A 12,345-nucleotide genomic window follows, 5' to 3' on the forward strand; every position below is an offset into this window, starting at 1 on the left:
GAATTTGTCGCCTCGTCCCTAATGGTAGAGGCAGATTGGCAAGATGCCTGAATGGTCGCCATTTAACATCTGTTGCTTAGATTCGATAACAACTTCGATGCCACTCGCTATATTTAGTAATACTTTTCTACTACTACTATTATTATTTTTTTTTCTTTTGTATTTTTAGTAGCCAGAGTTATTAATTTCCTGCAGGAAATTCGTTTCTGGATATTGCTTTCTTCTGTAGAAAAATCGGATCTGTCTTTCCTTTACAGATAACTCGAGCGGGTAACTGGATATATTCTGATAAAGGGATGTAATTGTGCGACGTTTCTTTCTTAAATTCTCATAGGAAAAAGTACGTGTAAACATGGCAGCATTTCAAGTTATTTCGCTTTCTTCAACGTAGGGATTTGTTTGATTATTTCTCTCTCCATAAATGTACTCACTACACGTTCGAATTTCAAATTCTTTCTTAAATTAAATTTAAAATTCCTATCAAAAAATAATATTTTTCTTAAAATTTTCAAGGATACGGAAGTATGCTTTCAAATTACCTTTCTTAAAGAATCGATGTGGTGCTTCTTTGTTTCCAAACTTTTAATTAACCGTTTAGCTTAATCACAGATTTTTGCTTTTTGGATTAAAGTCGCGCCGGTTGTCCACTGTTTCGATAGGTCTTCGGCTCTTCAAATTGGTTTGGTCATTCAAGGGTTTCTGGTTGAAAAGAAACTAGTCGACAGGCCGATGAAGAAGTATCAATGTTGTCACTCCGTTCCAAACAACACGTCCGTCTTCCCTTGTTAAGATCGATTCTTCAGCACGGACTCACTTGTTTTGTACAGAAGAAAAGTGTAATTTTTTTTTTTCTATAATTAGTTCTTATAACTTATCTCACCACAAAGTTGAAGTAGTTAATTTTTCTTTTTAGTTTTATATAGATTAAAAGGTTTTATGATTCTATCTCCGCAACTTTAAACAGCGATAATTTTTAATTATATCAAGTGGTTATTGATTCGTTTAACTTCTATATAAACTCAATTCTCTATTTCTAAGATTCTTCGCTCGATTTTCCGTTGAAATTTTGCTATTTTTAGAATTTCCTTTGATAATAGAATATACCTACCTGTACGGTACAATATAGATTACTGATAAAACATCAATAGTATTATGTAATTGCTAGTTGTTCTCCGAAAGTAGTTTATTAAATAAATATTTCTTGAAATTTTTCATATTTTTTCCTCCTTTTTGGGTAAATTTTTCTTCTGATAACGGTTACTCGCGCAATAATATTAAGAGGGAATTCCGAATTTGTTTCTGGAGGATACCTTCATCCGTATGCAAAGGGATAATTCGGTAGTGAAGGGGATTTACGGAATTATAGATTTTTATCATTGGCATCGGGAAATTTAATTTGAAAGAGCGAAAGACGACGTCGGTCGAGATGCAATTGCCATGACAACGGGAGGAATCCCGTTTCGGGTCGATCGCAACCCATCCCCGATGATACTTCTCCCCTTTTTTTCTCTTTCTCTTTCTTATCTTCTACTTTAAAAAGGGGAGGAAATTCTGTTCGACTCGAAGTTTGTCCTTGTTCTTATCAAATTGTCAGTTGTAACAAATGACTACTTTGTCGGTTTGCGTGGGAGATGATCTCATTTGATGTCTTTTGTCTCTGCTTAGATCCCTTTCATCGTTAAGTAGATTTGTCCCGAAGAAATTTAGAACTGGATCGCGGCTTGTTCCCGTTTGGTGAACCAAAATGTCTTATATACACGGTCGATAATGGGTAACCTTTCACTGTACTGCAGCGTAATCTATTACTGCTTTTTTTCTATCGTTCCCGTTCCGAAGTCATGGTTTTTGGCCAATCGCTACTCGGCTTCGAATATGTTTGTTACAAACTAAGAGAAAAATCGGCAAAAAAAAAAATCGCAATTGATCGATACTTCGCTGTAAAAATATCGACAATTCTCAGCCAGAACTTGTTGGCTTCTCTGCTTATCTTAGAGTCTCGAAGGAGAAGCGTCATTTACGGGCGCAACCGGAAATTTTTCGATCGGTCTGTAGAATCCGTTTCGGCTGCTTCACGCTAGTTTGTGTTATTAATTATTTATAAATTAATTAAAATTTTCTTTGATAATTAACGCGTGAGGCTATTTTATTAAATTTCATTTATAAGTGTGATTAATATCAAGCTAGTGTAACTGAATGCTTAATAAGTTTTCACTGCTTGAAACCCCCCTTGAAATTTAATTTAATCTGCTCCAGTCGTTACCGATGATATGAAAGAGTCTCGTTTATAATATATTTGTGAAGAATATGTGTATAATTAATTTGTTTAACAATGCAGTTTTAAGAGAGAGGTTTTTCTATTGAGATTATCAGAGAGGTTTGGATATATTAATTTGATAATGGTCAGATTGTCAAATAAAATTCATTACTGATGTGAAAAAAAATAATTAAATGATTATTAAATAATTTCTTAGGAAAACCTATTGAAATGGAATGATCACTTGATAACTATCTGATATTTCAAGTTGGCATAGTATATATCCATTTGTATTTCTTTCTGTGAGGAAGTTTATAAGATATAAAACTTATTTATGATATTCAAACTTATCTTTGACTCAAAGATGTCAAGCTTGGAGCAATTTAAGTTTATTTATTTATTGATGTGCAAAGTATTTTTTACAAGTTTTGATTTTTATGTAGAAATGAGATAGATTTTGTTACATAGTTTTTCTTTATATTATTAAGATAACATAAATTTATAAATATCATTTTATTTGATGATGAAAATAGTTGGAATTATTGTTGCAGATTGGATTAAAAAATAGTGGACATCACTTATTGATTTCTTCAACAGATTTTTCTACTCATTTAAAGATAAAAAGCTTTGAGTTTTTTTGACAATGCTTTACATCTTTAGCAGAAATATTCTATTAAATATTTTATAACTTACCAAGATATACTAATTTATCATTTGCTAATCATTAATCATACTAATCGGTTCCTCCACTGATTGTCATTTGACGATTACTCCAATTATTGGAAAATTAATTGGTAAATAATCATTCCATTGGGAAAACAATATTACTTTTTAAATTTAAACTTATTAAATTAACATTAAAAAAAATGAATGATATTTTGAAGAAGTGATAGCTTTATTAATACAGGTACTCCTCACTTTACGACCTATCTGCTTAACGACCAATCGAGTTTTGACCTGCAATTCGGGGAATCCCCTTTCTCAGCTTGAGTGTCGATCAGTGGCGAATGGTGACATGCACACTAAGCGTACTATAATAGTCTTTTTATGAATAAATTTGAAGTTTGTTGCATAATTTGTATAATTTTACAATGATCCTATATTCCCGGCACAGGCTCCTCGCTTAACGACATAGTCGTCGGAACGGAACTCGGTCGTAAAGTGAGGAGTACCTGTAACGATAATTTAGGATAATCATGTTGACATCCAGTTCTATTAGAAACTGCTAGTATTTTGTATTTGTTTTCTCAGCCCAAAATTTTTATTCATTCAAACTGAAAATACTAATAAATTTTTAAATGTATATATTTCTTAAAAGACTTCAATTGATAAATTTTTAGCACTATTTGTCTATTTTTGAAAGAAACGTTTAATTTTTAAACAAGTAGATTGTTATTACATTGACAATTATTTCAAATTGTTTTGTTAACTACATCTCACTTAAATGCCTAATGTGTGGAAGTAATTATGACATAAGTCAATTAATTTATCAGTTAATAATGGAAAAATGCAACTGCTAAATATATTTATTCATAAATCTGTTTGTTCAGAATGTCATCAGCATACAACTTTCAAGAAAGTATATAGTCCATGTTTCACATTAAAAAAGATAAAACATTTTTTTGGCATTGATTAAAAATTACTTAGTTTAATGTCGTAATTTTGACATTATACTATTTGTCTAAGTTATTAGTTAATTATCACAGTGCATTGTTTGAATGAAATTGTCCAGTGTCAGTTTGATTCAAAACCAAACTATTGACATTCCTACATGTTTCAAATAGGTTAGGTTACATTGATCATCCAAGAATAAGAGGCAACCCCTGCCAGAGGCATTAAATTAAGGGAGCAGAGGAAAAGCATTTTGAATTTAAGAATACAATGTAGTTAATGAATGAGCAGTTGACTACAAATAACAACTACTGTTTTAAGTCAGTTAGGCCTACATATCCAGTCATACATTTTTCTTGCTTGATATGCAAGATGCTAAGAAAGTGTATCGAATAAGTGTAGTGTACTGAATAAACCAATAGGAATTGTGGTATTTCTTACCAATAGTGACAGAGAAATAAACAACAAAACAATTGAATCTTTTTTTCCTTTCTATACAAATCAAGTCTCTGACTTCTAAAATTTATAGTAGTAATCCAACTTGATTGAAGATGATTTATGTAATTTTATTTTTTAATATTTTCATACAACTTTATTTGATTATTTATTTTTAGTTTAAAATAAATATTTATATTTAATTGGCAGATACTAAGCAAAACTATTATTATAAAAGGTTAAAATGAAAAATACCTGACAATGAGTAATGATTAATCATACAATTAACTTATTATACAATTTCAATTAATTGTTTATTGTTAATCACTGAATTGATAATTGTCCCATCACTAATAACTTGCATAAAATGGAATATTAAAAATGTCTTGTTAATATTTTGATTTTACTAATCGGTCTTTATGCCAAATGTAATTATTAACTAAAACCAGTTTATTTTCAGGCATCACATACACAGGAAATATGAAAGAATACAATAATAATTCAGATATTTACATACAGAAGTAATAGAAAATAATTCATTTATTATTTTCAGTTATCTTGATGTGTGATTCTGAACTATTTTATTTATATATAAATATCAAGTTTAAAACAAAAAATGTTTTAGTATTATAAAAGTATATAGTTTTCTTAATTTATATTAAAGAATTAGTTGTTTTATGTATGCATAATTAGTTTAATTATCAAGTCATCTTGTGGAAAGATGCAAAGTTTATAATTAATTAAATTGATTTCTATGATTGATTTTTAATAATAATTTGAAGAAATAAATGTAATTTTGCTGTCATCATTTTTTCCTTTTTTCTTCTCATCTATTTAAGATCAGTTTTATTAGTTCATTTTATTCAATTTAAGGCCAGTTTTCTTACAATGCCAAATTTAACAAAGTTAATTTATGAAAAGTTAATTCAGGTGAATTGTTATCTGCAAATGAAAAAGATTTTTGTTTTTTGGAAAAATGTTATTGTAATATACAAATTTGTTAAGAATATATAAAGCAGATACTAGCTCAGCCAATAATTATTCTAATACACAAAATAACACCTTTTACTTATAGCTGAGATAATTTTAATTAGAAAACTAACGTTTTCGGCTTACTCAATAAGCCATCTTCAGGTTCTAACATTCGAAAAAAGGAACATTATCGTTCCATTAACAGAATACAAATGTTTGAAAAAATTCAAACCATTAGCAACGGACAAAAAAAGAGAAGAACATGGTAATATAAGTAAATAAATATACAAAAATAAATAAAAACAAAAAAGGAAGAACATGGTAATACAAATAAATAAATATACAAAAATAAATAAAAACAAAAAAGTAAGAATAAAGTAATATAAATAAATAAATATACAATCAAATCGTTATAGTGGGAAACGATTCCACTGGTGATGCTTTTTTTAAAAAGAGTGGCAGATTATCGAGGAATGATGCCAAAACAAGCTAAGACAAGCCTACGAGTTCGTCATACATCTCTTAACTACGAATTTCCAAGCTGTTGGTAGGCTGTCAGCGTCCCTCGCATTTATGCATGCCTCTCCCAACTTGCTTTTATAAATTTCAATTTTTTCTGCGGTGCCTGCTAACGTTGGGGAGCTCAAGGGTTTTACAATATCCGCTTCCTCCCATTTAATTACCGAGCCTTGGGTCTGCGCGTATTGTGAAAGTACTGTTGCGTTGGAGCCTTTCCTGACATCGTACTTGTGTTCCTTAAGTCTTTTCCCTAAAGTTCTTGTTGTGACTCCAATGTAGTCTTTTTCGATACCCAGCTCCGCGTTCTCGTACGGGAAGCGGTATACTCCCGTACGAGAACGCGGAGCTGGGTATCGAAAAAGACTACATTGGAGTCACAACAAGAACTTTAGGGAAAAGACTTAAGGAACACAAGTACGATGTCAGGAAAGGCTCCAACGCAACAGTACTTTCACAATACGCGCAGACCCAAGGCTCGGTAATTAAATGGGAGGAAGCGGATATTGTAAAACCCTTGAGCTCCCCAACGTTAGCAGGCACCGCAGAAAAAATTGAAATTTATAAAAGCAAGTTGGGAGAGGCATGCATAAATGCGAGGGACGCTGACAGCCTACCAACAGCTTGGAAATTCGTAGTTAAGAGATGTATGACGAACTCGTAGGCTTGTCTTAGCTTGTTTTGGCATCATTCCTCGATAATCTGCCACTCTTTTTAAAAAAGCATCACCAGTGGAATCGTTTCCCACTATAACGATTTGATTGTATATTTATTTATTTATATTACTTTGTTCTTACTTTTTTGTTTTTATTTATTTTTGTATATTTATTTATTTGTATTACCATGTTCTTCCTTTTTTGTTTTTATTTATTTTTGTATATTTATTTACTTATATTACCATGTTCTTCTCTTTTTTTGTCCGTTGCTAATGGTTTGAATTTTTTCAAACATTTGTATTCTGTTAATGGAACGATAATGTTCCTTTTTTCGAATGTTAGAACCTGAAGATGGCTTATTGAGTAAGCCGAAAACGTTAGTTTTCTAATTAAAATTATCTCAGCTATAAGTAAAAGGTGTTATTTTGTGTATTATGTTAAGAATATATTTTATTTTTCTCTCCTTTTCTTCTTATTTAAATATAGATAATTTCAAAATATATGGAGAGTTTTATTGTTTTCAGTATTTTGTCTTAAGACAACATAAGTAACACCGTTAAATCTTATGCTTGTAAAAATGCCTCATAATATAAATATTGTTCACCTGTCTTCTCTTGTTATCTATATAAATAGATTAAGTCAGAAGATTAATTATTTAAAATAATTCAAAGATATTTTTTAATTTGAAATTTTAAAGTTGTAAACAAATATTAAAGATTGAAACAACTAAAATTTTAAAGAAACTTCTGAAATTTTAAATTAATAACTTTTTTAATGTTTAATAAAGCAACTATTTTTATTTATTTCTGATACTTAGAAATCAAATAGGAAGATAGAATTAAAATTTTTTATACATTTTACTGTAATATCACTTATTTTTGGCATCATATCTACGAAATGATAGCGACATTTGGCAAATGTTCAATTTCGATGATGTAAAATTTGACTGAAACTTCTGTCCAAAGTGACTTTGAATTGATAAACAAAATTAGGAAAATGTTTTGCAAAATCAAATTATTCATTGTTTGAATGTTTAGAATGCTTTACAGTCATGTAGCATATAATTATTAAAGTTGAGGAAAAAGTAGCTAATTTAAATGTCATTGAAGTCTTCTTTTTGCATTATTCCAATTTATTAAAAGATAAAAAAGGCGAGAAGTATAATACAGATTATAATGCAGACATCTCAGCATAACATAAAATATCTGAAAATGGTTTTTAATTTTTTTATTCCAACACTGGATTCTTGCCATGTGTAATCAATTTATTCAGAACCTTACAACATGATATTTTATTAAGGTTTATTTCTAAATCCAATGATAGAAACTTATAAATACTTTTTTATACTTCAAAAAGATTTAGTTTATGTGAATGGATAATTCAAGCAAATGTTTTTCGTTGTTGCATTATTAATTTTTTTTATTTTCTTTGTGCAGATAGCTTCATTGAGTTTAAATGACAAATTTTAAAAGTTTTAACTTATAACCTCCAATAATAAAGTTTTAACTTATAACCTCCATTTGAGAATTTTTAATAAAGCTTTTTATGAGAAGTTATTAATTATTCTTAATATTAATTAATTAAGATAATTAATAATTAATTTTTCAAGTATCTTGAGGAAAGATACTTGATATCGGGCTACAATTTGAAAAAATTGTAGACCTATAAATTCCCACTGTCGTTTGTCTGTCTTTCCTTAATCTTGAGAATGGAGTTAGGTAGATGAAATCCGAGATCAGATACGGAAACCTTAGGGGCAGGAGGCCTGATTAACTGTATAAGAACTTCAGATGCAAACCAGAAGTTATTTCAATTCAAAATTTTTTTTCCCGAAAGGTTTTAGATAGATGACTGGCACAACTCTATTGTTAAAGGAAAAATATGATGTACAGGGGCAAGCTACTACTAATTTGAAGTGGAGCACATATATTTTAAATAAATTAAAAATATGATTGTTACAATGCCAGGCTGCAATTTTTAATGTCACAATAAATACAGGTACTCCTCACTTTACAACCGAGTTCTGTTCCGACTACGTCGTTAAGCGAGGAGCCTGTGCCGGGAATATAGGATTGTTGTAAAATTATACAAATTATGCAGCAAACTTCAAATTTATTCATAAAAAGACTATTATAGTACGCTTAGTGTGCATGTCACCATTCGCCACTGATCGACACTCAAGCTGAGAAAGGGGATTCCCCGAATTGCAGGTCGAAACTCGATTGGTCGTAAGTGCGAGTGGTCATTAAGCAGGTGGGTCGTAAAGTGAGGAGTACCTGTAATTACTTGTTTATTATACTGTATAAGATTTAAATTCTTAAATGAATATAAAATACAGGGTGATCCAAAAGTTGGTCAATCATTGTAAAGACTAAACTACAGTTGGCTAAATTAATTAAAAATGCAGTTAATTCAGTTGTTTCTTTAATTATATTTTCATCAATTTTATAAAAGAGAAAAACATTTTTATAAGCTCAGTTTATGATGCATATATAGGAATGTACCACAAAATAGTTAACTTATAGGAATATTTTATATATATATATATATATTTTTTTTTGTTTTGCTATCTTATCATTTATTGTTTAAGTATTATGACTACGAAGCATGAAAGTAATTACATTTACTTTGTATTAAGTTTTTAGATAATTGCATTAATAGTATTGTTTATATACAGAAGAATTAAATTTATTACATGGATGTTATTACATTAGTTATACAACTAGAAACAGAATTATTTTCTCAACTTCATTAAAAGTTAATATTATCCTGCCAATTTTTTCTTTAGTAGATGCACATATTCAAATTTGATGATTAGAATACATAAATAAAAGTCTAATAATTTTATTGGCTGTATATACAGTACATATAAAATGTAGCTTTACATTTATATTCTGATGGGAAACAGACTGAAATAATATCATTTTCTATACATTTACTCTTACATGAATGTTGCTGTATCTTAAGTATGACCCATAATTAATTAGATTAATTAAAAATCTACAATTTATACAAACTACTTTAATAATTATATTTATATTAATAAAACTATTAAGGAAACCCTGACAACAATTAAATATGTAATTTTGGTTAGAACTATTGTAAAATAATTTAACTTTACAAAAATTCAAATTTAAACTTTTCAAAAAATTTTTTTCAATGAATAAATAATATTAGAAACAATTATGTTAAATGGATTTTAGATTTATTAACATGGGTTTACTTATTAAATTTTTGTAAGTATGTTTTAAAGATATGATATTCAAATGATAAAAATAAAGTAAATAGAGATGAACTGCAATCTTGAGTCAGGCTATTTGACTAATGCTAAAATCATAGATTAAATAAAGATGATTGAACTGTCTCAATAGTGTTATTTGTTAAAGCAGAGTAAATACATTGTAGATGCTAAACTGTAGTATTATGGTCAAATTTATTTTTGTCTTGTCTTTGTAATTAAATCATGTTGATTGTTAACTATTTTTATGTTATATACAATTCTACATTGTCTAAGTCTTTATCGTGGGTTATGAAATAAACTATCAAGTTATTTTGAAATGTCATTTAAAATTTTATCAAAAATATTTCATTTGCCTTTAATCACATTCTATTTACAAATCTTTCTGAAAAAATCTCTCTACTCTTTTTGTGTCGCTGTGAGAATATTCTCAACGGATTTCCGGAAATCCTCGCACACTATAATTTTTGAAAACTTCGATCAAATGTCATCTCCTTTGACCAGTTCCTTGCTAGAAGAAACTTGGCTGGCTGCCAGATTATGTGATTACTTTGAAAATTTTGAAGCTATTTTCTAACAATTGTATAACAATATAATATAATTTATTGGATAGGAGTAGGAATTGGTTAGTCAATAAATAATCATAAAATTAGTGTCATAGGTTCTGTATTGTATTTTTAATATTGTTTAAGTGACAAAAATTGTCTTTTAAATATTTGTTTCCAATATTTACAGATGGAAGAAAATATTCCAAATTTATTTAAAAATAAAAATAAAACAAATAGAAAAGTGAAAACAGTACACTAACCCTTCTTTTTACATTTGAATGTTTATTCTTGAGGTAGAAAATATTTGTGAGAGAGAATATACTGCATTTTATACTCCTTTAAGTAGCATGACAATTTTTAAAACTTTGGATCATATATTAAAGGTTGTAAAAATATTTCTTACTAGTAGTACTAGTTCAGTTTTCTTAATTCTTTAAGTACTTTTTATAGTATAAATGCAAAGAATACAAAAACAAATCTTATATGATATATAAAGGTATTTAATGATTAAATATATAAAATATTTGAAAGAGCATTTTAAAGGAGAGAGAGATATAGACATTATTGGAAGTTATATTTGTGACCAGAGAGTCTGCACCTCTTTAATGCCTCGTCAGGACTCGACAAAGCCAAGACGGTGTGTTGATTTGGATTAGAACGTAGATCATGTGAGCGGCCGCGTACACGGGTGATCGGATCTGGGGTGGAGTTGGGTTGAGAGACAGCGTACCAGAAGTGAATCACTCGGATACCAAGTTAACAACTAATAACAATCTAGTTTCAAAGACAACATGATACAATTTACAATTCTGTTACAGTTTCATTAGACCTTAACTTCAAGGGATTTTTAAACGGAAGCAGTCGCAAGAGAGTTTACGTGAGATTCATGTGGTGATAAATACCTTGGGGTGATGATGATCGAAAATAGTCTGATGCTCACTCTTGGGAGGTGTACTTAATTGTGTAGCAGTGTATCTTAGTTCCCTGAGACAGAGTTTGTCTTCAAAATGTGTACCCATAGACAAGAAAGTATCCATTGAACTGAAGTATCCACAAGAACTATATACTGTATATCCGTTGGCACTAAATTAGGCACTAGATAAGGGATGATAATCTGTTGAGGGACTGGTGATGACTGATTAAACTTGCAGTTTCTGGCTATATTGACTTGGAGAAATTGAGATAGTAGGTTATGAGAAAGCATCACTTTTACTTTTAAGAACTCAACAAATGATTTACTCCCAGGTGAAAGTTGATGTTATGACGTTAGATTGTTTACGTTGAAGTCTGATTTCTCACACATTAATTCATTCAAACCTAACTAAAATGGTGAGACAAATTTAAAGTATTATTAAATTGTAAACATTAAATATGAATTATTGTTATAGTCCATTATACTTGTGATTATATAATACCTAGTGATTCAGAATCTTTTGACATAGCAGCCATTTGTTTTGCCAAAAATGTAAAAAAATTTTCTGCAATGAACAGGGTTTTTTCTTGCTTATGTATGCATATATTTATTATTGTGTACTTATTTATATAGAAATGTTTCTTTTTTAATTTAAGAAAGCAGTAGTAATGTAGTTAGCACAGCTTTTCTCTGTTTTATTGGTATAGTATTTGTCTTATTCATGTGACAGTTGGTTTGAACTGCACCCCTAATAAGTGTTTGCACATGTGATTTCTACATCGTAGACTAGTGAATACATCTTCAATAAATGCAAGGATAAAAAGATTGTATTCCTAAATTATGTTTTGTTGCAAGTTGTTGATAGTTCTTGGTTAATTCAAGTAGACCCCACAGACTGAAATCAAGTGGGAATGAGGTCTGAAAAGAGTGGAAATTCATTGGCCTGTACATGGTTATCCAGTCATGCTTGAATGACTAAAGAATAGTGGGAAGTTGCAGACATTTTTACTTTCAGCAGGATGCATCATTTATTTACTGGCAGATCTTTGATGTAGAACAGTGTTTAAAGTATTTGTTGAATATAATTGGATGTTAAAGTTTCTTCCAACAAATACAGGATCCACAATTTGGGAATAGCATAGCAGCAAAGATGGCTACTGTGTTGAAAAACTTCTGGATCACTTAGTATGTTTGTTTACATA

The 12,345-nt window shown here is 29.5% G+C and overlaps 1 protein-coding gene across 1 annotated transcript in view; it reads left to right on the forward strand.

Moving 5' to 3' along the window:
• Positions 1-12,345, forward strand: part of LOC136983413 (PH and SEC7 domain-containing protein-like) — a 114,919-nt gene that overhangs the window by 16,110 nt on the left and 86,464 nt on the right.

The sequence above is a fragment of the Centruroides vittatus genome, unplaced genomic scaffold (genome assembly GCF_030686945.1).
Source record: "Centruroides vittatus isolate TY-2023 unplaced genomic scaffold, ASM3068694v2 contig_882, whole genome shotgun sequence".
Classification (NCBI taxonomy): domain Eukaryota; kingdom Metazoa; phylum Arthropoda; class Arachnida; order Scorpiones; family Buthidae; genus Centruroides; species Centruroides vittatus.